Here is a 25,997-nt window from a genome sequence, read left to right on the forward strand (position 1 = left end):
TTTAAGATACATTTCTCTATGAAAGATTGTTGAGCTCTGTGCATGAGGGCAGGAGATCCGGGCATATTTACAGCAGAAGATGGTATGGCTCATCTCTATAAATCTCTATATGAGCCAGAGGCACTGCATGGCAGAGTGTGTGCAAGGATAGCATGTGAGTAATAACTCTGTTCCCTTTCAGAGGCTCCTGCTTAGAAAGGATCAGACCTCAAGAGGAGTCTGGATAACCTTACAGATCCATTAGGATACTGTCTTAAGGAAGAGACGGGTCTCACACTGTTCTCTGAAAGCTGCAGACAGGAAATTTATTGTGCTGATGCCACTACTGAGTGCCAAAAATGGCAATGGACACTTGAGTTGGTAAGAATAACCTTTTCCACAAATAATGTAGGGCTCTGTCTTTACAAAGCTGCTGTCTATTTCCCCAGTACACATTTTGAAAGTATCTGTGCTCTCACTTGCCAAATTTTACCATGTGTAAGAATGCCTGTAATATATCTTTGAAATGTGCCGTTGGTATTGTAACTTCAGGGGTTTATGTGGTTTATCAATGTTAAGGGGATAAGAAATAATGAAAGGGATAAAAGTACTGTTTCATTGCATTGGTCAGGTTGCAAATTTTCTTTAGGTACTTCTGGGCAAACAGGTCCTAACGTCTAGGGCTATTTAGAAAGCTTTAGGGGTTGCTCTTACACCTTAAATAAGCTCTCATTGTCTCATGAGTAAGTAGCATTAGCACATGGGCATTGTAGCGCTGAGATGAGTCAGGCAGTCTACTATGAATATGTGATCAAATATAGTCTCAAAGCAATACCAAACCTGTTCTTGAATCAGGGGGTGATGCTACTGATACCTGGAAGGGGGCTTTTCCACAGAGGATCTCTCTTGCTGGGCTTTTGTCACATGGACTCAACTATACTATACACTTGTAAAAGAGAAGCAGGAATATATTGATAAAGTATAATGCATTAGCAAAACTTAGTCGTAAGTAAGACAGCAGTTTAAGATTCAAAATGGCAAGGGACATTTAATTATTTACAGCATAAGCACACTAATCCACGAGGCCTTCCCACTGAATCATAAGGTTCAGTGTGGACGCCCTTGCTTTCTAAACTCCTTGAAGATAAGCAATGTAGGTGCAGCTGAATTCACTCCTAGTCCCAGACTTGGTGGATACTCATATGTCTGAGGAGTTATATATGCACAGTCAATCTATAACTGAATTTAACAAAGCTTAAAACTATGTCAGCCAAGAATCTGTATCAGCAAGATGTCCTGACATCAAGACATAAGGGATCTTGGTGCAGCTGTAACCTCAAGAGATGTCCCTCCTCAAGAGGAGAGTCTGTCTTGCAGCCAGCTACCGTACAGCAGAGAGCTCTTGGCTGGTCACTAGTTATTGGGTAAGATGATTAGCTGATACAGTATTTAAGCACAGGCACCTGTTGAACTGAGTGTCTGCTATCAGTTCCTTGAGCACTGAGTTTGAGACAATACTGTGGAAGTTACCAGTCCTGAACAAGGGCTCTGGGGTGTCGCTATCTATCTGTACCCAAGGCCTTGGGAATAACAGCCAGGCTGAAGGAGGAAGCTGGGGACAGAGGGAGCACAACACCACAGCTTTGTATCACAAAAACTGTTCTGAACTGGACCTATGTCTGTAGAGCTGTATGCTGACTCAACAAGAAGGGCTGAACTAACAGTTTGAACATACATGTCCCAGACACAGTCTCCAAGGTGGAGCCAAGCACAGCCAGGTGCAGTGGTTGAGAAGCTCCTGTTGCCAGTCAGCTGCCTGAGGGGGCTGAACCATCGGGCCAGTGAAGCACTCTTATAGCTGCTGTTCATCTTAGTGGATGATGCTGGGGACACAGTGCACAGTACAGGTTTGTGTTTTAAGCTGCTTTCTTATTTTCAAGATATCTCAGTACAAGTGTGGCTATCTGACAAAACTGAGATGTCAACCTTCTAAGCTAGCTTTTATAATACATTATTAAATTAGCATAAATCACAGTGCTAAAAAAAGCTGCTCTTGGATTAAATACACACAGCTGTTTAGCCTGTTTGTTATCCAGTTTTCCCCGTGGTATCTGGCAATCAGTATAAAAAGACATCCTTGAAATTGAATTATTTCTAGGGCTGCTATTTGCAAGAGCATCTGGATGCTTGGGTAAAAAAGACGTAAAATGAACATTGCTTAGATATTGCAGTGCTTATTAAAAGATAATTGCTTTCTAGGGATGTGTTTCTGGTTGACATCTTCTTGAGAAATCTTCAGAAGACAATAGATGTAGAGAATGTGTGACACAACATTTCCTTGCAGTCCACCCTTGCATGTAGCGAGAGTACTGTTTTAGGTTACCAATTCCAACTAGTTTCCTTGGAATTTGGAGTTCAGTTTACATTCATGAGTGCCAAAAGCTATCCTGAGGAATCAAAATAAAGGAGTAGCCAGACTTGAAAGCTGTCTCAGAAACTAAACAGAAAATATTAAGCATACCTATGGCTTCTGCTTGTGTCATTTGCTATTATCAAACTCACATGGCCTCTGGTTTTGAAATCTCAGGAGAACTTTTCCTCTGTAGAGTGGTACCTTGAAATGTAAATGTGTTTTCTGAAGTGCATTTTGTTTTCATTTCTGAGATACTCTTGAGCTTATATTTATTTATTTCTGCTTTCAAAACAAACAAACAAAAACTGTGGAAAACAAACATGATCTTTGTCCTTACAGTAACAGTTTAAGAAGGAAAGAAAGAAACCAGCCAACAGGGAAACTTTTCCATAACTACAGAGCTGAAGTAAATGCCATAGTGCCCATTCAGAAATGAAAAGTTTTGAAGGCATTATGAGATAAAATGCCTTTTTTTTTTTTTCTGGTTTAGTCCCCACACTAAAACGGGGCCAAATGGCAGCAAGTGTGTGTGTTGCACATCAGCTCCTTTCCAGGGACACACAGAGCACAAGTGGACCTGGTCCTCACAAAGGGGGTACCCCTTGCAGTCCCTGCTATGCTGACCAGGTATCCAGTGACCATCCTGTGAAGTGCTCCCTCTCAGGGAGGCAGGAGGCTCTGCCTTACTGAAGCACTTAGATGCTGTGAAGGCAGCAGTCAGTGTATACTAATGACACAATTCACTTGAAGGGTTTGGTTTTGAGCAGATCTGGGAGTAGTTGGCCAGCTCATTACATGGGAACTGCACTGCACTGTGGGCATCCCTAAAAGACCAGTAAGGTTTCAAACTTTAAAAAGCCACGTGCTATTAGAAAACAAGGCATGACTGTTAACATTTCATATAGAGAAAACTCTCTTGACTGGGGAAGAGGTAACAGAAAAAAAAGGTTCATAAGCCTCTTTGCCTTTGGAAGGACTGATCCCTTCTTTGATTTCAGTCAACTCAGTAGGTTTTTGAGTTGCAGTAAACTCTATATATTCTTCTGTGGTCCATAGGAAGATGATCTCTATGACCTCTAAACTGACTTCTTATCTCTGCCTCTTTTCAGTAACTTCTTTGCTAAAGTCTCCCCTTCCACTCCCTTGCTGCTCCCACCTCTATGGCACTCTCAGGTCTTTCTCCATGCAGCTCGCTTGCCTCTCAGAGGGGAATCATCCTCATTCCTTCCAGAGATTTCACATAAGACTTTTCTTCTCCCTAAGGAAAGGACTAGGAATGCACAAGCAACTAAATACCATCTGCCAAAGCACTGAAACCACTCAGGTTTCATCAGAGCTGGCAGTCAGCAGTGGGGCAGCATGCAGGCTGTCCACTTCTTCGCAGTGGGAGGCTGCCTACGCCACTGCTCTAATTGCTCTGTGTTCACTCAGCAAACTCAGCTATTGTCCCCAAGACATGTAATCCTTTGAAAAAAGTGAAAATGATAGGCAGGCATCTAGAAAAGGAACTGGAAGGAATAAGACAAACTTACTTGAATTGAGTGTAAAGGATGACCCTAAAAGAGAGTCCTATGTCTTCCTCTTTTTGTCATGTTTCACTGCAGCGTTATCAGGAGCACTGTTGGCCCACCCTGTGATCAGGGCAACCTTGATCACAGTAATGATACTGGTGATTCCTTTCACCGCTCATGTCACTCATTGTTTTTGACATCTGATCTTGGAGACAGTAGGGTCTCTTCTGGATCCTACTGAACTCTGGGTGAGCAGAGAGGTGCTTCTGTTAGACAAGTAGAAGGGATCAAGCACTCAGTGTCCTAAGTCTTGTCTGTGATGTTGTGACAAAAGAGTCCTAGGACAGCTCACAGGGCTTCATGTATTCCTATTTCCAGACAGGAACAAGATGGAGTGCTTCTGGTGGCTGATATTCCCTTAATCACCAGGAATTTCAGTGTATGTTTGAATTAGTTGGAAATATCCATTAACTCAAAGGAATTATAAGGGTGAAATTTGCACTTACATTATCTCCTTAAGGTCCAAAATATAAGAAACTCCCTTATTAGCAACTTGACTTGTTTGAGTTTTTTAGCCTAGATAAATATTACTTGCATCAATCAAAACAAGGCACTGAAAGCACTGTAATCTCAAGTGATACTACTTGCATTTTGTGGGTATGATACAGCTCTTCATGTATTATCTTGAGCACAGAAATGCAGTTAAGAATTTTTGATCCCCCATCATTTATCCATAGTTTTCCCACTTGAGCTGATTCAGCTGCCCATGAGTCTGAACTGGAGACTGGTGAGATCCATGGAGTTTAAATTTCTTTTAGAATCAAAACTGTAACTTATTTTGTTTTTCAGTATGGTGGAGATGAAACAATTAGTATTTAACTTTGGGCAGCAAAGAGTACAGACGAGGCACAAAGTTCTGCTACCAAATAAAAGGTGCGTAAAACTACCTGTGTTTACAAGTTCCCCTGACCTTAAAAGAGAGATGGAGGGAAAGAGAAGAGTGCAGCACAGCATGGTGCCAGGTGTACTGGGTCACATCCAGACTCAGTATCTTGTCTCAGGGAGGGTATCAAACTCATAAGTCTTAAAAGGGCTGTAATCATTGCATTTCTAGTTATACCTCTCCATGGTATTCCCAGGTGTCTAGGTTAGGGCTGGGCATACTTTCCAATTTAACCCACAGAGACTTTTGAAAGGTCAAAATGGCATATGGAAAGACAGAAGTCAAAGGAACAAACCTTTCCCACCAGCTGCTTCAGTTCCAAACTGCTGAAATGGAAGATAATGAACATTTCTGGATTGCTTATAATCAGTGTAGAAGTTCTGATAGACTACCTCAGCAGACTCAACTCATTTCCAGCTTAACAGCATTTTGGAAGCTGTCACATACTTTCTTTTGAATGGCAACACCCCCTCTGAAACTGAAACGCGTGAAAGCTCCTTCCTTCCACCCTTCCTCCCTCCCCACCAGCCTCCCAGTGCCACCAGCAAGGATTGAAAGCGATCCCATTGTCATGCTGCCAAAGTAAATTAACGTGATCCACGATTTTCCATAACTATTTGAAATTAAAGCAGTTGGTAATTAAAGTAATCCTTGCTCCCTGGTGACACATTCAGCATGACAAAACAGTAGTAATGCGACAGCAGCAGAACCTGTCTGCTTTATTTACTCGCTGCTCCAGTGCCTTGTTCTGCTGAGTAACTGATCTCTCGGTGAATAACAGAAGAGCAACCAAGTTAAATTAGAGTGGCTATTCATGGTGAAAATGTTAATGTGAAAGTAACTGCTCTGATAGCCCATAAAATAGAATCCATATACTTCAAGATCTGTCCTTCCTCTCCTGGGTCTTTCATTGATCTTGCTGTGATTTTTAGGGAAGACAAGGAGTACTGAAATTCAGTGACTGGCCTGAGTCTGCTTGGTGCCTTGATGTAATGACTTCAGTGGAAAAAAAAAAAAGTCTCAGCACTGAGTAAGGTCTATGGGAGGCCAAAAAAGAACTTCATAAGACCCGCATTCTTCACAGCTGGAAGACTGTAATCTGGAGAGTTACTGTTCAAAACCAGATATTCTGCATGGCACAGAGTAGGTCACTTTGAAGCTCCCTCCACTCATGTTACATCAGCAGCTTGAGAAAAGGTATGTTTAAACAGAGAAACCAGTTAAAACCAGAACAAGATGGTGGCTTCAGTTCTCTGGGCTAGGCTGAGCAGATCCTAGCAGAGTTGTACCTTCTGTAGGATATTCTCCAGGAGAATTGATTTGCTACTGTTCTCAGGCTGGGGACATCTTCTTCCCTCCTGCTGGACCAGCTCTGCTTGCATTGCATGCTAGATGCTGGGCTTTGTCTGTATTTTTTCCAGACTCTGGGAAACCAGCACTGTAGAACAAATAGAAGTTGGGCCACTTGCCTCCTGGGGACTGATTTGACAGAAAGATTGCATTATTTTACAAGCAAAAGTCTTGGTTTGAATAATAGCCTAAATGTACAATAAATCAATGGAAAAAGAAGAATAGTCTTTTTGAGTTGTGAGATTACTGTCTTCTTCACTCATCCTCCCAAACAAGAATGATGATCCTATATGCTTTTGTGTTGTTTCAGTGGCATAAATGTGTGCTGCTGTTATCAAATGCAACTTGAAATGCTCTTTGTCCTAAAAGGATACTGTGTGAATAGGGACAAAATAAGAGTTTGAGGTGAAAGATGAAAAAAAAGCCTTACTGGTGAGTAAAATCTTAGGCAAAAGGAATTGCTCAGAAAACCTTTGGAAGGTGGAAATGGAAACAAAACATACTTGAGTGGAGAAGTGAGTCTGAGGAAGTATGGAAGGATGAAGAACAAAGCTGTGGTGACAGCAGAGATGGGGATGGGATTGCATTGATGGGACTGTTTAAAATTCATGCTGAAGAAAAGACATGATGCTTAGGATCAAGGCCCTGGGTGCTAAAGGAGCAATGAAGTGAAGGAGCAGGAAAGGAAGTTCATTTGAACTTCAGCATAGTTGAACACAAATAATCCTTACCACCTCAGTGGTGTTCATAAAATGGTATGGCAGAGAGGGCAAAAGCCTCATAATTGCACCACTTCATCTCACAGTCCACTCAGCCACAGCACTTTTGTACAACTGTGGCAAGGCACTTACCCTCTGTGTGCTTCTGTCTTCTCACTGTGTGCTGTAAAATGAGAGTAATAAATTCCTAAGGGTAGGAAAGGCATATGTGGATGCATACTTCAAAGCTCATGAAACACTCAGACACACTAATGTACTCTCTGCCACTAAAATTCCTGTACTAATTTCTCTGTTTGCTAATTGGAGTCAGGGCATCATTATTTACTCATGAAAACTAAGTGGAAAATATGGTTTCTCACTCTGGATATGCAGCTCCATAAAGAAAAGAAGCTTAATTTCAAAGGCTAAACTCTGACCTGCTGATATACCTGGGAAAAGAACAGCTGCTATTGTAAAAAAAAATATATTCTGTTGCTATAGAAACCTCTACAACATGGAGTGTCTTACATGTGAGTAGTATAGAAGGAGAAGTATGGAAAAACATTTTATAACACAAGACATGGTCTTCCTTTTTCTACATGTGGAAGGAAAGAAAAACATATTCAAGGAAAGTGTGGTTATGTTAAATATTTTGTTACTGGAATGTTTGTTCTCACATGCTACCTCCTCTGAGTTTGACAAAGGAGAAGAGCCAGCTCCACTTTGATTGCAGGCAGTATCCTGTAGTTCTCCCTCAGGGATTCTTGAGAAACCTTTAAACTGCTTAATATTCGCTCTCTCTGCTCAGAGTTTCTAAATTATTTAAATGACATGAAGAAAAATGCAATTTAAGCTGCTTCTATATGTGCAGGTGCCTGGACAGCAGAGTTCAGCTAGAAAAAAAGCACAAATGTGAGAGTTTAGGTTTTCTGTAAAATGCACCCAGTGCAACTTCATGCGTACACAGGTGTGACTGTGGTGGGAGAGAACCTGTAAGTAACAAGTAAGCACAGTAAGCCAAAAAAAAAACACCTCCCTTCCTTCCACTACTGCCCTAGTCAAAATTCTGTGTGCAGTGTGAGGTAGGCTGATGTGTCTGCTTCTCGATTTTCCTAACATCCAACCTGCATCTCCCCTGGTGAAAATTAAGGCCATTCTCATTCATCCTATCACTGTTATGTGGGAGAAGAGGGCAATGCCCACTTCACCACAGCCTCCTTTCAGGTAATTATAGAGAGCTATAAGGTCACCCCTGAGCCTCCTCTTCTCCTGACTAAACAATCCCAGCTCCCTCAGCTGCTCCCCATAACACTTGTGCTCCAGACCCCTCAGCAGTTTCATTGCCCTTCGTTGAACATGCTTCAGGATCTCAGTGACTTTCATGTACTGAGGGGCCCAGTGTCTGTTTGTCGAGGCTAGTACAGGAGGAAAGCAGCACTTTCTCATGGTTGTAAATGAGTTAAAATTTCCTTCCTGATGTCAGCTGATGTGTGCTATCAAACTGTGTGTGTCACAGCTGGAAACTGTGTTTTTGTCCAGCTGTTCATCTCCTGGCCTTGATGTTGGGAAGGGACCACAGCTATTTGAGCACCACCAACGTTTAAGGTGCATTGGGAGACCTTTATGAGAGAGCCCCGCTGAAAATCAGATGATCTGCAGGCTTAACAGGGAGATCAAACGTATTTCCTTGGCTGACTTCTCATTTTTGCTGAAAGCAAGGCAAATTACTCAGGACATGAATTGCAGCCCTGAATACAGGTCATCTTTTTTTGCTTCCTAACACTCAAGGGCAGTTGTATGTCTTCTTTTCTTTTTTTTTTTTTTGCCTTTTTTATGTGTTGGAAACTCTTCCAAACACTGTGTTAGCATATTTCAGTTCATAGAGATCTTGTGAACCTCACTGTGTCCCTTGTTTTCTGCATTTTTTTCTTGCTCCAATTAAATTTTATTCTGACTTTGGCATTTTCAAGATGTTTTCTGTTACTTGCCTGGATAAACAGAACAGAATTTAACTCTTGCTTTATGCGTTCTCATGATGCTCAACAGTCCTCAGTCCATTTCCTTATAAATGCTTAAGTAGATTTTGATATAATTAGCTAAGTAAGCATATGGCAAAAAAGCACAACCAATGTGCTTGTTTATAAAAAGCAGGCCAATGCTTGATTTAAATCAGAACGCACATGATTTGCTCTGAAACTATTAAAATGCCTATTTCTGACTCCTATATTTCCATGACTTAGTGTTTCATACAAGCGTCTTCAATTTCTTACAGTTTTTGGCATGTTAGTTTAGGATTCATTGACACATACAGAAAATCAAATAGTTTCTTTTACTTGCATATAGGCAGTGTTTTCCTGTCCCATTCATGCCTTCCTATGGCAAAATGTGGAAGTACTTGGCCACCTTCTAATGTTCAGGATGTTCCTGGTGATCTTAAAGTAGAAGTATGGTTTCCTGGGCTAGGGTCCCAACAGCCACTCATTGCTGTCACAGGCATAATAATTCATGTTAAAAGTCTCATCCCTGAGGAATATCTGCAAGCATCTGTCACCGTCTGGGTCCTAATTAACAGGAACCACAACCAGCCTTCTTGGAAATGGTTATAATTAGTGCTGCTGGAGGGACTGGCCACTCTACTGATGAACTCTGCGCTAGTCAGCCATGGCTCTTGATGCGAAGCAAATGCTTTGCACTGGGAAGCACAACTTCAGCAGAGGAAATCCAGGCATTTTTAACCAACATATCATGACAATATTTAACCACATACAGTCTATCATACAAAGAGGTATGGTTTATAACATTTCTACGTGCTTTGGTATAATGCCTCAGATTTTAGACTTCTCCTTGAAGATTGTGAGAAAAATGTGTGTCTTTTTTCTCTCAACTGTATCATTTCACTGAACTAAAAATGAGATAAGCTTCCACTGAGAGAAGCCCTCTCCCAGATCTGAAATGGAGGTGGTGATTGTAGGCTACCTGCTGTAGCAAAGGAGTTGAACTCAGTGATCCCTCCAGGTCCCTTCTAACCCCTGCAATTCTGTGATTCTGTGACTATCCAAATGCTATCATCTGAGGGCAAACTGTTGCAGGTTCAGCATGACTGTGTTGTCTCTTGGGCTGCCTGAGTGAGAAGCTGGTTGATACCTTTAGAAGAGAGTGAGAAACTGTCATGGAGAGAAATAAAAGACAGCAGCACTCATGCTAAATGGCCAAGAAGAATCTATTCTAATAGACTTCTATGTACAAAAATCATTTCATCATTTCACAAAGACCTGGACTGATGAGGCAAAGGGAAGGTCTTGGGAAGGAAGGAGTGCAGGCTACACCTCTCTGATTTTGCAGAAGACTTATAGCTTCATGTTTCTGAGGAAGAACATTATCAAATTAGTTGTCTATCTTTACACCAGTATCAGTATAAAAAATGCAGTTAGAATGGCATTTAAATCACTCTTAATTTCATTATCCTAGTGATCTGCATGAATTTGCATGGTGTTTGAAGACATTTTTGCTTTTTCTTAATGCCAGTCTTCCTTTACTTCCTCCTAACAGGCATTGTGGAAGTTTATCTGTACTTAAATCCCCTTGAGGTGAAAGCTCAATAGAAATCTAAACTGTGATATCTTTGCGCATGAAGAAAATACACTCATTTATTTATATTAGTGTCAAACTTGTCTACTGCACTTTTTTTCTTCATCTTAATTGAATGTTCCTGCAGTAGCAGACACGGCGTGTGCTTAAGTAGGAAGGACTAATTGGAAGGAGCTGTCAGGTTAACAGACATTTAGCTGAATAGATTGCACTTCAGTTGGAAAATTTCCACAGGATAAGTCTGAAGAGTTTATAAAGGTATAGAATGGATGCAGGAGGAAGAGGGTAGGAGGATACCTGTTTGGGAAATGTGTAAGGCTGCTATGTATCTACAGTGGATCTTTTAAACTAGAATGGATTGAATACTAGATAGATGAGTACCCTGTAGGTTACTGAGGACTTAACAGTTTCTTGTTTACCTTATTTCATCATTTCTTTAACCCTTCTACAGTCTAGGCATGGGATTTTGTTTATTTCTTGTGTCACTACTGGAGTAACAGGCAAAGGAAGATAGGTTCTCCATCTGTTATGTTTCACTGCTGCAAAGCTGGGAAGGTTTGTTCCTACCACCAATTTACTGGAAAATATCTAACGCTAGACCGAGTATGTAAACACGGGATTACTCATGGAACTCTTGACTAAATTCCTAGAGAATATAATGAGCTGCTTCTAATGTTAATGTGTCCTTTCTTAAACTCAAATATCTTATTTATTTCTCCCAGGATTATGCCTTTACCATGTTTTCGCATTAACCATATGGTTTAATCTCTTAATAGCGAGTGTCTAAACACTCTTCAAGCCTAGCCTAATAAAAATGGTGGCATGGATGAGGCCTGTCAGTTTCGGATGGCTCAGCTGCTTGCTGCTCTGCATACTGTCCAGCTGTTTAAAGGCTATATCCAGCACAGGGATCTGTAGTGCTGATGCTTGTGCAGTGCCCGAGCTTGGCATATATAGCTGTGGGATCCACTGGGAATGAGTCATGAATAGTCCCAAAGGACTGGGAGAAGAGAAATGTCCTAGAGACCCAGGGGAAGCTGCAGGGAAGCACCCACTGCTGATCCCTGGGAGCCAGGACAACTCTCCCCTACTGACGAATTTGCTAGCCACAGCCAAACCACTCAAAGCCTGGGATGACCCTCACATCAGGAGCCATGGGAAGTGCTTGGGCTGCCCTAAGTGCAGCGATTGACCCTTAGATGATGCTCTTGTGTGGTCTGCATATGATGTGCATTTTATTTCTAAGTATAGGAAGATAGTTAACCTATTTTTAGCTTTTATTTTATACCACTATTTGTAAATAATGAGCTGCTCTCTGAATAAACAGAATGAACATGAAGTTTTCCAACACTTTGTAGGAAGAATGGCTTTGAGAAAAAACTTTTACCAAGATTGCTCTGGAATGAGCAAAAGCCATTTTTTCCTCTGAGAACAGGCTACCTGTGTGCACTCACATCCCAGCCCTTACCCCAGCTATAGATGGCCCAGTTGCATTGCTCTCTCTTGCTCAAGACAGATTATTCTGATTAGGCAGAAGCTTCTGAAGATTGCTTAGGCACTTCCAATGGAGAAGGACTTCACTGCCATATTTGCATTAGTAAATCCATCCTATGATCCTTATAACATTTTCATTTATCTGGATAGATGTAATGCATCTGCACTAAAAAGCTATCATTTATTCTTTTTTAAAGAATGTATGCAACTATTTTATACTCCAGGCAGCCTCATCTGCAGAGTAGAATCACGGAATCATTAAGACTGGAAAAGACTAGAAAAGAAATTCTTCCTAATATCCAGTAAACCAGATGTAAATTCCTGTTCCAGAGACACATCTGTGTTTATTTCTGCATAGATCTAATGGAAAATTATATTTGATGTGACTCTATGATCTGTACCACTGTCTCTCTATTTACAGGAATGTTAACATAAATCTGAAAAAGCTGTGAAAATACTTGATTCAGATGAATGCATTATACTGTTGCCATCTAACATTTCCCTTGTTGACTTTCCTGGTGCCTGGTAAAGTTCATATGCTTACAAAAAGGGTTCAGTGATTGACTCATGATACCACTATGATACCACTGCCACGGTTTAATAAGGAACTGAATTGAACTTTTTCATAATTATATTGTACCAGGAAGAGGTGAATATTTTTCCTTCCATTATATTATAATGGAAAGTGGCATCGACCTATTGGAAATCTCAGCTTCCACTCGGTAATTCTGAATTAATTACCAGTATCGTTGGCTCCAGCTCAGCAAAGCATGCCTGTTGAGCAAGACATTGAAATCAGATAGTCTTAAATTTAATTATGTGGTTAAGCCCTCTTTCTCCTTTCCATAGTTTTTAGCATATACTTGTCACTCTGAGTAGAGACTTACAGATTTAAACCTATTTAAAGGTTTGCTCTGTTGTGGACTTGTTCCCCATTTAGCATCGGAATAGATAACATTAATTTTTATTTTCATTTGCAAAACCTTAGTCTGAATGACTTTTTTGCTCTTCTGCTGGCACCAGAGTTGGCTGGTCGAGAGTGGTGATCGAAAAGAGTAGTGTTGAATTTCTCCACTTGGTGGCACTAAGAAATAACGCAACTGCCCTCGTAACGAGGCTGTAAAACGTGGCCGAGTGGTTGGGGATAACTGAGCACAGTGGCTCTGGGAAAGGAAGACATCAAGTGAGCAGAAATCCCATCACTGTTTTGCTTGTCAGAAGTGTTATAAGTTTTCAGCAGGGAGCGCACCCGTTGGGATATTATCTCTGCACTTGGACATGCAGAGCAAATCTCTTCCCTCGCTGTTGAGTCTGGTGACAGATGTTCTGCACTTCTCTTACATTTGCTACTTGCTTCAGAGTGAGGTGTACCTAGGAGAGATTTTGTTGGAGTCTGGGAGGAGGGAGCCACAAAGCCTACATCTCCAGTGCCTCATTTCAGGCACCATTGGAGAGTTTCTCTTGGACAAGGAGATTTGCATGAATCTCCCTTGGGAGCCCCTCAGTGTAAATATTATTGCCTGCTTGGGAGAAGAGATGCAGTAGAGCCATGTAAGGAATAAACTTGCTCTGAGGGGATGACTTTACTGACTTATAACCACTGCTAACGCAGAAAATGAACAAACTGGACATAGCATTTATCCAGGTTCTTTTGCTTCTTGGTTAATAATACCCAGTAAAGGTCAAGTGCCCTAGGAATGGATTTCATTTGTGGTTACATTCCTGCTCCCTGGTGCAGCTCTTGTTTTGGATCTGCACTGAAATATTGTTTTTTTTTCTCTCCTTCTGCACATGCTTTTCCTGGCTGGGGTTATTTATTCAGAACTCTGAGCTGTTTTTCTGCTTGTAATTTTTGTCTCTTATCAGTTCTCCTCATAGTGTGTCTTTGAATCCCATTAAATCCCCTATTAAAACAAACAAACAAAAATGATCATAATTAGTCTCTGCCTTTTAAACAGGGAGAAGTTTTCAGAGCTGAAAAGACTCTTCTGACAAAAAGGGAACAGACATCTGGAAAACAGTGTATATTTTCCCGGTATTTCCAGAACTAAGGCTATGCCTATACTAGCAAGCAGTATGGTTGAGCAAATCTGCAGCAGCAATGCAGCCAGTGTTGAGGACTCAGTGTGTACCCATCTATATTTCTGAAGGAGTGACTTCAGGCTTGGGTCTGCCCTGGATAAGAGGGGCAGCAGAGGCTGGAACACCACTGGAAAGAGGTGCTCCGGCGATGTAAGCAGGAGCTTGGTGCATGAAGAGCACTGGGACATCCTCTACAGGTGTGGCTTCCCGAGCTTCTGTTCAAGCTCGATGTTGTGCCTCTAACTGTGAGCAATGCAATGGAATTGTAAATTGCTGCTATCACAATATGTGAGGATAACGAAGTGGGATGGATGGGGAGTTTATTACTGATAGCAATTGTTCTTCATCAGTGCTGTGGTGACTGGAAGTCAGCATCACAATATAGTTCAGTGTCTTGCTGAGTTAATATTGCCTGTCCAGGAGGATGGTGCTCACAAAAAGCACTGCAAGCACTGCTGGCAGTACCACAGTGGGAGGCAGGTTTTTGTATTTTGGATGTTCTATCTAGAAATTGGAAGAGACAGAGGTGAGACTGCAGCACTGGCAGAGTAGAAGGACAAAACAGATACCCTATGGAGTTTACCTGGGAGCAAACGGAGATGATTAAAAACATCCCAGGCCAACATGGATGATGATGTGTGAAAAAAGTAATGGGAGAGAGAGAAGACTGATGGGAAGGTAAATCACAGAAATCAGTTTCTGCCATCCTGAGCTTGAAAGTTGTGGAAACTTCCACCGTTATGGATAAGTGCATGGTCATATTTGCACAACATAGACATGATCCAAAAGCAGTGATTATAAACTCCCCAGGTAGAGACTCAAATGAGTCTCTACAGGAACAGCCATTATCACTTGGTTTTTACAACACCTGGCAAGCTGGAACTGAGCCTGCAGCAGCTTATAATTTTTGCAATATATATGTTTGATGCTAAATAAAAACAATCAGACCCATATTATTCTTCTAACAAGCAATAATTGAGTGAAAATCATTCTTGCAAGAGCTCTCCATTCTTTATGAGATTTAGTATAGTTAATGCTTATTACTCTATTCTTTTGTGGGCTTTCTATAACCCACTGTAATTAACAATACCCGTAATACATAAGGCAGCTGGAATATAGTCATGAATGTCTGACTCCTATGTTGATTTCTGGACTCTCAGTTCCTGGTTCCTAAAGATAATCAGAAACTCATTTTTTTAGTTTTATGACAATATCACTGAGGCAATATTGCTGTCAGCAGCGAGCACCAGCTAAGAGAAAATGACCTTTAAGGAAAGACCTTTAAGACATTGCTTAATGCATGCTGCTGACACTTTGAAAAGTAGCCACCGTGTTGCAAAAATGGCCCTTTAAAAACAAAACCCTGAGAAAAATATCCATTATAATTTCTCACTCAGCAAAATTGCTGAAATGTATTCCTCTCCCATGCTCAGGAAGAAGCAGGTTTACTTGGTCATAAACAAAAGCTGAGGCAATCACTTTGCCAAGCACCATGTTAATAGCACAAACTGTCTTTAATAGTCAAAGGCAGTGAAACAGCAGGAGGGCTGCCATTAAAACTGCATTTTCCTCTTTAAAGCACAGAGCCATTAAAGGCAATGGTTATTTGGCAATATCTTCAGTGCAAAAAGAGAAAACAAAATAATTTGGAAACTTTCTGACATTTGATGCTCACTGAGCATGAAATTTTGTCTTGCATATTTGGGCTGTGACTTTCTCTGGTGACATGCTTCTTGTTTACATTTGATTTAAATCTCATTTTGGGGGGGAAATTGTATGTGTGAATTCTCTTTGTGTAAACTTCAAAATGCTTTCGTATGTCGGAGGGGTTCATATCATTGTGCAATCATACAAAAATAACAAGTAGACCACCAAAAAAGATGTTTGTGATATGAATTCCCTTCCTCCTATTTGTTAACAGTGATGGAAATGGGCTCCTAAAAATTTCAAGAAATTAAAATTACAAGATTGCACCCAATCTCCTGTAGTGGAAATCTAGCATTATCGTCAATCAATGTGAGAAACTAAGGGTGGTCACCCTTGCACTTGTACAAACAAGAGATGTGAACAGGCACAGACCTTCTTTATAATGAGAGCCAGAAATGATGGAGTAGTCTGTAGACAGAATTACTATAGAGAGCACATTAACATAAGATAATTTTTTTTTCCAGATAATTAATAAACATGTAAAGGTTAATGCCAAAATCAACTCTCAGAAAATGCTATAGATAATTGTTGTGAACTTACAAACATTAATTATACCTCATAATTCTCAACAGAGCATCCAATTAACAGGTGAAAAACCAGGAACTTAACATCCTACACCTGTTCATGCCAAAAGCTCTATCACAACGGCATTGGTTCCAAAGGTACCAGAATCTTCAATACTTAAGGAGTGAAATGTGGCAAATATGACAATATTTTAAAACAGTCACTAATCCAAGCAAGTAGAGGTCACTAAGCCTAAAGTCCATTCTAGCAAAGCTTGATGAAGCCATAATAATATAAAGAACATATTTATGCAGTGGCGTTGAAGATTTGTAAGGTAAATTTCAGAGTTTCAGATGGGTACACATTGCAATCTGTGTAGTTAATGCTCTTGGAGATGGAGTGAATACACATATGATGATGTTTTTGACTATAGAAAATCAGAGTAATCAAAACTAAGATTGATTGCAAACTATCACAGAATTGCCATGCAATACTGAAAGACTGGGTTAAAAAAAAGTCAGATGAAACCTAAAGGGATAAGACAGAGGGGGAAATGATGCATTCATGAATGGCAGACCTTGTTAGCCATTGCCAGTCAAAAAAGAAATCTTGTCACCATTGTGGGAGCTTCTGAAAACATCACCCCATTATTCAGCATTGGCTGAAAGAACAAAGTCCTATTAATTGTTAGCAAAAAAAGAAAAAGGCAGAAATAGAAAATCCCTTTATGCCAGTCTAGAAATCTCATGTATTTCTTGTATCTTGAGTGTTGTATACAATTTTAGTTGCTTTCCTTTCTGAGAAGATGGAGGAAAAGCATAAGGAAGGAGGTAAAGGTGATTGGAGTTAGGGAATTTCTTCTGCAGATGCTGCAGATTGGATGTTTTCATATGAGAGAAGAAGACTGAGAGAGAATAAGTCTTAGATTTATAAAATCAAGATTAGTATGAAGAATGTGAACAAGAAGGTATCCACTGTTCTTTGCAGCACAAAGTTAAAGGACATTAAATTAAATAGTTTGGAAGCCAATTTAGAAGAAAGAGGTTGAGGCATTTTCCAGGCAGTGTTAGTAAACTGCTGACAGGAGGCTTTGAAAGCCAAGAGATTAAGTGAGTTCAGGAAAATGATTAGTTAAATTGATGGAATAAGGCTTGTCAGACACTGTTAAATACAATTTAATCATGATAGAGTCTTCAATTTAGGAAGTGCCTGAACAGGGGCTAACTATGGGCTAGATGATGTGGATATATTACCATGTATTCACCCTTCCCTTGTAATCTCTGTTTTATAATATGCTACTTCCCTCAGAATTCTCCCTTTGACAGTAGGCTACAGACAGACATTCCACTGAAACTTGTATGGTCCTCAGTTTGTATTTTAGATGAGACCTTGCTGCATATATATTTTTTAATTGAGAGTAGACAAGAATTCAGAGTTCTATTTATTTCTCTCAGTAGCCTTCCTTAGGTTGCATTTATGCAGTCATTTCCATTAATCTAAGACTGAGTAGCTGTAATATTTTGTAATATTATACATATACGTGGTAAGAGAAACAATCATAACACTCTTTCTAGAGGTCAATGAATCCTGTCTTTGTTTTCATGTCTTAGGCTGTGTTAATAGGGTACTGTGCTCCAAGGATTTTTCAAGAATGGGAGCTACCTTATTCCGTAATTACTGCCTCACTCCTCAGACAGACATCTGTCACTTCCACGACTGTGTGTGTTAGTGTTTTTTTGCTGCTAGAATATTAAAGTTCCAGCTGATGGTTATATATCTCTTTTGTAGTGCCCGAGACAATCTTTCTGTTCCATTAGGAAAAGGCTGAACTCATCCATATTTTTATTCTGATCACTTTTTCTAGTACATTAACATACTGGCATATCTATATCTGAAGGTACAGAGTCTAAAATCCATTGAGAAAATTGCCTTTTGGACAGCTAGAAAATTTAGCATTTGCCCTCCATCCGTTGAAGGATTTTTTTTTTTCTGTAACTGAAGACAACATTCATGTCCCCTGATTTGTACATTTACATTCCATACAGTTCAAAACAAGCTACTTACTAGTGCTTTGTACTATGCTAAATGTTAGGATGCAACTATCAGCATAATAAATACAGTTATCTGTGTGCATGCATTTATCTTACTGGTGGATCATTACAACTGAAGTGTGAACCTTTATTTTTAGGCATTACTGAAACCAATGTTTCTTTGCTTTTCAGTCTTTGGTTTATGGTAGAAAAGAACAAAACCCAGAAAATCAGAACATGCAAGGAGCACTGAACTTTGGCTCCCACCCTTTAGCAAAACAGATGAAATTAACAAATGAATCCTAATAATCCAAAATCATACAAAGTTAGGCAAGGGGATTTGAAGCTTTGCCTTGATTCTCCTGTCTCATCTCTTATCTGAATGTAATATTTTTTGTCACCATACTTCACTGTACATTTTCTGTCTTCAGATAAATGGGAACCATGCTCTATATTCTCAGTCTTTGTAGATGAAGAGTCAGTAAAAATTCATCAGAGACCTGACACTCTTAAACCACTTCAGAAAGGAGCAGCCACATTTTTACTATTACCGTTATATTATCAACCCCTGTTTTTCCTCAGCCTTATTTTCTTCACCAGCTCCAGAGCTGTCTAAAGAGTGCATTATTACTACAAAACCTTCCACAGAAGCCCACCCCTGCAGTTTGTCTAGACAGGGACCAAAAAGAAAAATCCTGTATCCTGTCAAAATATGAAGCTCTTTTGTGAAATACAGGAAAGAGATCAAAGTTGGAGTCCTGTACCAAAAGATCTCTGTATCTCAATGTATCTAGAGAAAAAAATGAAAACAGTGGTGTGAGATAATTTCTAGCACTCAGTTTGTTCTCTCTTGTAAGGGACTCAGAGCAAATAATGATAGTTTATAGCCTACGTGCACTGTCCAAGATTATGACAGAGGCCGTTTGGTTCTCCCACAATACTAACAGTTCAGAGATCAAAACCTGCAAGATAATTTCCTACTGAAGTTGATAGGAATTTTGCCAAGTTACTGCCTTGAATTGAAATGGTGTGTGTGACAGGGCTGTGGAGTGGCACTCTGAGGATATTTAGGCATGGCAGATACTCATTATGCACTCAGAAATATTTCATAATGAAATGCTATAAATTAGAGACAATTATATTTTCTTCTAAGCCATTTCAAAAATAAAACCCATCAAAAAAATTATTTATAAAGCTGTCTTTCCACTCCTTGTCCTTCAAATGAATCTGTCAAGTGTTTGTTCCACAGTTTGCAAATGTTTTAAGCTGACTTTTTTTCCTCCTTTTTATCTCCTGTTGGACACATCTATTTAATGCAAATTCTGTGAATGAGGCTTTGCTGATTCTGTGAATGAGGCTTTTCACTTAAAAGCCGTGCTCATGCTAATCTGCATATTGCTCAGAAAACCTATGTGTAAGGAGACAGTTTGGCCTCATATTTATTCTGAGATCTGCTTGAAAGATGGAGTTTTTCTGAATCTTATTGTTGGAGACAGCTATCTTGCTGGAAGGTGACATTGCCTGTGACACAGGCAGATAAGGAGCCTCACTGCAAGGAAAAGTTGCCATTCTGCTTTATAATGATTTAACTCCAATGAAAAAACATGACTCATGTGATTTACAAGCTGCTGTGTAAAACACTGTGGGACTTTTTCCACTGGGCTCCACCAGTGATTCCAATGGCTCTATGGATGCAAGACGAGCTCTGCTATGCATCACTCCTTCAGACGTCTGCACTAGCTGAGATGAATAAGTCATATAGCATGGGAAAATAATCAGAATATGCTGTTAATAGCTTGCTAATCCTTCCCTCAGTGCATATCTTTAGCTCCTCTCTTTGCATGAGTTTTAGGACAGGAAATTTATGCTGTTGTCCATAGCTAGCAAATATGCTACAAGGGTCTGTAATGGTGAGAAAGGCTGCCTTGAGGAAGAGAAATGAAATATAAAATACACAGAAGTTCCCCACTTTAAATAGAGTGAAGTAGTATTTACTCCCATTAGGAAATTGTGGGTGCCAGAGGTTTATATTATGTAATGAGGAAAAGCTTAATATGAACCACTTGTCAGTAGCTGAAGTTATACTGGTATTTCAGTGCCTCTCAGGTAGAGAGGCTGAGATAAACACTGATTATGAGGATTGGCAAAATGTTGACTGAGTGAAATGTAATGAGATTTGATGCCCAAGTGATCAGAGTAGTTGATAAAATGGTTTCTCCCGATTTCTCCTCTGCTGTGAGAATGTGCAGACTATTGCTCAGGCCTCTGGTAGCAGGGTATCAGCACCTGGCTGTTGAAAATTAATATATCTGGTTCATAATTGTGGTTTGTTTCTGTTTGTTTGTTTGGTTTTTTGTTTTTGTTTGTTGTTTTTTAAAGATAATTAGACTTCTGAGATAATTAATTGTTAGTTTCTGAAAAGTCTACCTGTAAAAATTCCAAATAAGCCAAGGAAATTTAGATTTAAACGTTCTCTAAGTATTAATCACATAACTCATAGTAATTGGTCTAAGCTATAAGCTCTGAAAATTTTGAAACTTCCATATCCATATAAGCAGATACCTTTGATAGCAACAGATACCATGAAAGAGACAAATTTTTCTACAGTTTCCTCCCTATGAGAATTTCTCCCTTTTTTTTTTTTTTTTTTTTTTTTTTTTTTTTTTTTCCTGTTTTCAGCCTTATATATATGTTTTCTGGATACGGATCATTGCTGAATACTGAATAATCAGAAAGATGTTGGTGTTTATTTTCAATACAATGGAGTTGCAGGACTCCATTGATAATCATGATAGCAAAAAAGGATATACTTTCTTAGACAGGAAATCTCAACACAGAACAAAAACAAGTACAGAGTCTGCTTCATATTTCACCCAAAAGTGGATGTCTCAAGTAGACACAGCTAGTAGATGATGTTGGAAACATTCTGTGTCTTGCTTTGTTTTTAAATAAATAATGTTGTCTTACCTGAAGAATGACGATTGAAGCTAAAGATCCTTAGTAATGTGCACAGCATAAATCTCATGTATTGATATTGCATTCTGTTTAGAAAATACCATCCATACAGAAGAGCGATGCTGTTGCTATTCTTTTTCTGAGAGGCATGACAGCACATTAGTTTAGTATAAAATATATACTTAAATTTAAGCACTTTCATCTAAAATTTTACCTAATTCTTTAAGGAATGTAAATGATCACTGCATCATTCTGAAAGGAAACTATTCACATAATGTTCTACAAGGGAAACTTCCAGAAATTATGAACTGGAAATGATATCACTGAATCAACTTCAGTGTATTTATTAAGAATTTCAGATGAGGTATAGTGTTTTTACCTTCATCAACCACTATGAAATTACTATAGAAAAGAGTGGCAAAGATCATTAAAGCTTGGAGGAAGAAGCTAAAATTGACTGCCAAGTACAGCAGTAGCTTCCTATTCTACTGTTAGCAGTACAGATATATTCAGCTGACTTTCCTCTAGGATGTATTCATGAAGATTTTGTGTATCTTAGAAAAGTCACTCTTTTGTATAGAATTCAGAACATCGTGTCCTGAAACTAAGTAATGCAAAACCATTGACGGGGTATTTCCTTAACTCCAGTGGCATTTTCTTAAATTATAGGTAAAAGTGGAACATGAATAGAAGCAATATAATTGTAGCTGATTTTATACTTGATTTAAAAGAAAAAAAAAAGAAGAAACTATTTACAAAGAGCTGTGAGAAAAACAAGGACTTCAATTCTTTGTATTAGCATAAAGATACAGGTTTCTGTCGGAACACTCCATTCTGCATTCATGTCATTTATTCACATGAATGCAAAATTTCCATCTCCATCTCTCTTGCTGCAATGCAATAGACTTCAGACAACTCTGCTAGAAAGAGAAGGGTTGCCCTGAAACAGGATAGCCTTGCAAGTCTTACACATGACTTCGTGGGGAATCAAAAGGAGTCTGAACTGAAAACTTTGTAGTTGGGCTCAATTTATCCATGAAAACATTGAGTCAGTGATCAATAGCTTCCCAGAGAGTTAATAAAGTATTAGGATTTTTTGGTTAAAAAAAAAAAAATATATATATATATATATATAAAACAAAGAAAAAAAATATAATTCTGCCATTGCATAAATTCACAGTTCTCTCCTATCATTAATAATGTAGGCAGCTCTAGACTTCTCTAAAAAGATATGGAAGTTCTAGACACATTTTTTGAAAGAAGCAGCAACCATGATCAGAGGAAGCAAACATTTTCCATAGGAGAAACAATAGAGTTGTTTGGGAAGAGAAGGATTACCAATGCGAGGAGGTCATGTCAGAGGTCTACATAATTATGACAGTCACGGAGAATAAAGATAGAGATAAACTGGGACCATGAAAAATATCTGTCAAGAAGCAGATTCAAAACAACAATGAAAAAGGAGCTTATACATGCAACAGGTAGCAGCTCTACCAATGGATGTGTGGACAAGAAAGTTATAGGGCATCTCAGGCAGTCTGGATTGCAGGTAACCAGAGAGATAAAGTAAAGAAGGTTCAGGGAAACCCTAGTCTGGAGAAGGCCAGAGTATGAACAATGATTAATCACAGGGTGTTTGACTACAGGCAAAAATTATCCCCAGTGACCTAGGATAATCGTTACTTTTCCACCAGCCATGTGTGGACAATGCTGAAGTGGCATAGTGTTTCTAAAGACAAAAAGGTGATGATTAGTTTTTCTATTATTTAAGTAATTTTGTCTTTTAGAGCAAAGGAGTCTGCAAGAGCCCCAAGGACTGGTGTGTCTGCTATATATTTGGACTTCTGAAAATTTAATCAGTGTAATCTAATCCCCCTGATCTGTTACAACAGGGACGCTTAATTTATTTTTACTTTGGCCCCCAGTGCTCAGAGAAATATTGTTTCTTGGAAGCTCACTTTCATAATTATGTTTGATCCCTTTGTCTGAGGCAACTGAATGTACTGAGGAGAAAAATCTGTGGAAATCACTGATGCTGCCAATTAAAAGTGATTATTGAACTGAAGGTAAAGTTCTTTTGCAATGGGAAAAAATAGAGAAAAACTGTGATGAGCCAGCACACTGCACAAAAAAAAGCAGTGTCCTATATTGTACTAATACCAGTACAAGTTTTCCTCACCAAATTTTCTAGTGTATTGCTTTTTTCCATCCTTGAAATAATCTTTGAGATATAAGAGAGACTATAGGTTTTGTGATTCCATCTGAAGGATACCATAATAAGAATGATCACATTTCTCTTGATTACAGTAAAATGTTTATCTGTCATTCTTCTCTTGATTACAGTAATATGTTTATCTGTCATTCATCTCCGAAATATCAGTTTTCAGTTTAAAGAAATCAAAATTAAATAAAAACTTCTATGGTGCATTACAATTAGATGTGAATCTAACCTGGTATATGTCCTTGTTTACAGCCTTTCCTTCAAAGTCTACCAGGAACAGCCATTTTGGATTCTATTTTCATAAATAAATTGCATGCTTAATCACCCTAGTTACTTCAGGTTACTAAGAAAACTGATTTAAGTTTGCAACTACTGACTGGTAACTACTCATATATACCCAGTTACACTACTGAACTGCATTTTGTTTCTGTGGTTAGTCCTAATAACAATGCCAGAAGATCACAAGCAAGTCCTGTTCTTAAAATAAACTCATTTTACATAATGATCTTTTGAGTATGTCTTTTATGCATAATTGCCCATTTCTGTTTTCCTTTTTATGCATCAATTAATTTCACAGTGGTGCCATTTGTGTACCACATTTATCCCAGCATCAGGTTAAGCTCCTTTTGCTGTTAACTCTTCTCATGAAAGGTACTTCATATTATACTTGCACCTATTCTTACATTTAGAGTCAAGGAAGGAACATGAGTGGTAGCAACTGACAAGGAGAGGGAAACTGAGACCAGTGGGAGTCTGAATAAACGTGGGATCCACCCCCTCTTCCAACTGTCCTAAGGGTGGTGGCCATGGGCTCCTTTGCCAGCAGCTTCCCTTAAAGTACACGCTGTTTGTGGGAAAGCTATCTGTTTAATTCTGAACAAAGAACAAGCTTTTTTTCCTTTTAGGAAAAAAAAAAAAAAAAAAAAAGATTACTCAGGTAAATCTATTGCATGTATTTTGTGACCTGCTTCCATTAGCTCTGCATAACGGTGTGATACTCCACGGCCTCTTCATGGATCTCCTTCATTTTAATGCTTTGGCTTTGTAATTTAGCTATAGTTGAACTAAAAACTCAGCTAATAGAACTTCTTTATTAATGTGAGATCCTATATTTTTCATCAAATCAATCTGAGATTTTACATCTTCAGTAGGAGACAAATTTGGGCCACAAACACTTGTACTAAAGAATTCATTACATCATATGAAGAACTGGTACAAAAGAAACTGATGCAGAGAAGTGGAAGCTAGAAAGAAGATTCTTGGCAGTACCCATAAATGATGGCATTCACTCCATTACAGAAGCCGGTACTCAAAATGCAAAAGTACCACCGTTTGTCTCAATAGCTGGACTGGAACCAGGGATATATGAACACCCCTATGGAAGTTGAAACCTCATTATGAGCAACCTCTGAATGTGCCCTTCTGACACAGACTGCTATTTTGCTGCTGATGCTCTTGACAGGAACGGGGGAAAAGAGGAGGGAGGACAGTCCCCTCTGCAAACCTACAGCTCCCTCGTGCCAGCTGCAGCCAGCTGTTGAGATCATGCTGCCAAAGTACAATATTTTGAATTCTTCAGGCAAGTCTGCTTCTTGAACAGCCACATTTCATCTTCTCTACAGCAAGGCAATCAGACAGACCATGCTGGCTCTTTTTCTAGCATCTTAAATCTCTTCTAAGTCAGACAAAGAGGGCATTGGTTGTTTTGGGAGATATATGTATGAAACTGAATTTCATTACAAGTTGTCTTTTTCTTTTTTTTATTTCTAATAATCTTTATTTGAATTACTGTTGATATTTCATACAAATTATCTGAACATTAGTATTATAGCCAGTCTGGCTGTGTAGCCTCTTGCTGTATTTGTTCTTATTTTAATACTAAAGAGTAAAGATGTTTTCTAAAAAATGTATCTAAATATTTTATTTGGAAAATTATTAAAATCTTCACAAAAACACACTAAAGTCTCAAGAAAGTACCTTGGAAAGTTCTCTTCTTAATTATATGGGTCAACATGACCCCTCAAGTGCCTCCAAAGTGCTCTGGACATCAAGCAGCTTGTTTTTCTTAACTCTTTGATTGGCCTTGGTTTTCTTTGGATTCAGAACAGCTTGAGAACACTGGGAGAAGAGCTTCCTGTCTGTCCTGTAGTGGTATTCTCCAATCACTCTTTCATTATGCCCAAAAACAAGTGTCCGTTTTTCTTAAATGGTGGGTAGATTGAAGAGAGTTGACAGAAGAACAACAGATGTGATAGAATATTTAGATAGCTCGATGTGTTAGTTTGGAAGAAGGATAACTGTAAGGGGAAAGGCTTACCTTAAAGTAAACAGGAAAAATGAGAGAATAACTTTCAATCACAGGAAATGGGTAAATAGGGCCCGGCTGTTTTGGCTGGTTGTTTTGTTTGTTTGTCTGGTTTTATAGATAATATGGTGGATTAATAAGCTTTAGTTGATCCAACAAAAGCTTAGACTAATTTGTTATAAATGAGAGAGTAATTTTAAGTAAGGTGTGAAACATC

The 25,997-nt window shown here is 39.1% G+C and overlaps 1 long non-coding RNA gene across 2 annotated transcripts in view; it reads left to right on the plus strand.

The window, feature by feature from the left end:
- LOC121110309 overlaps positions 1-25,432 on the plus strand; it is a 41,445-nt gene extending 16,013 nt beyond the window's left edge. The window contains exons 2-5 of one of the 2 annotated variants that reach the window (XR_005858155.2): positions 182-360; positions 1,724-1,886; positions 4,753-4,836; positions 5,779-25,432. This is a non-coding gene — a long non-coding RNA (uncharacterized LOC121110309). The remainder of the gene's footprint in view (positions 1-181; positions 361-1,723; positions 1,887-4,752; positions 4,837-5,778) is intronic. The other variant, XR_005858156.2, reaches the window with a different exon arrangement.
- Positions 25,433-25,997: the final 565 nt, after the last annotated feature.

Source organism: Gallus gallus, chromosome 3 (genome assembly GCF_016699485.2).
Source record: "Gallus gallus isolate bGalGal1 chromosome 3, bGalGal1.mat.broiler.GRCg7b, whole genome shotgun sequence".
NCBI classification, from domain to species: Eukaryota; Metazoa; Chordata; class Aves; order Galliformes; family Phasianidae; genus Gallus; species Gallus gallus.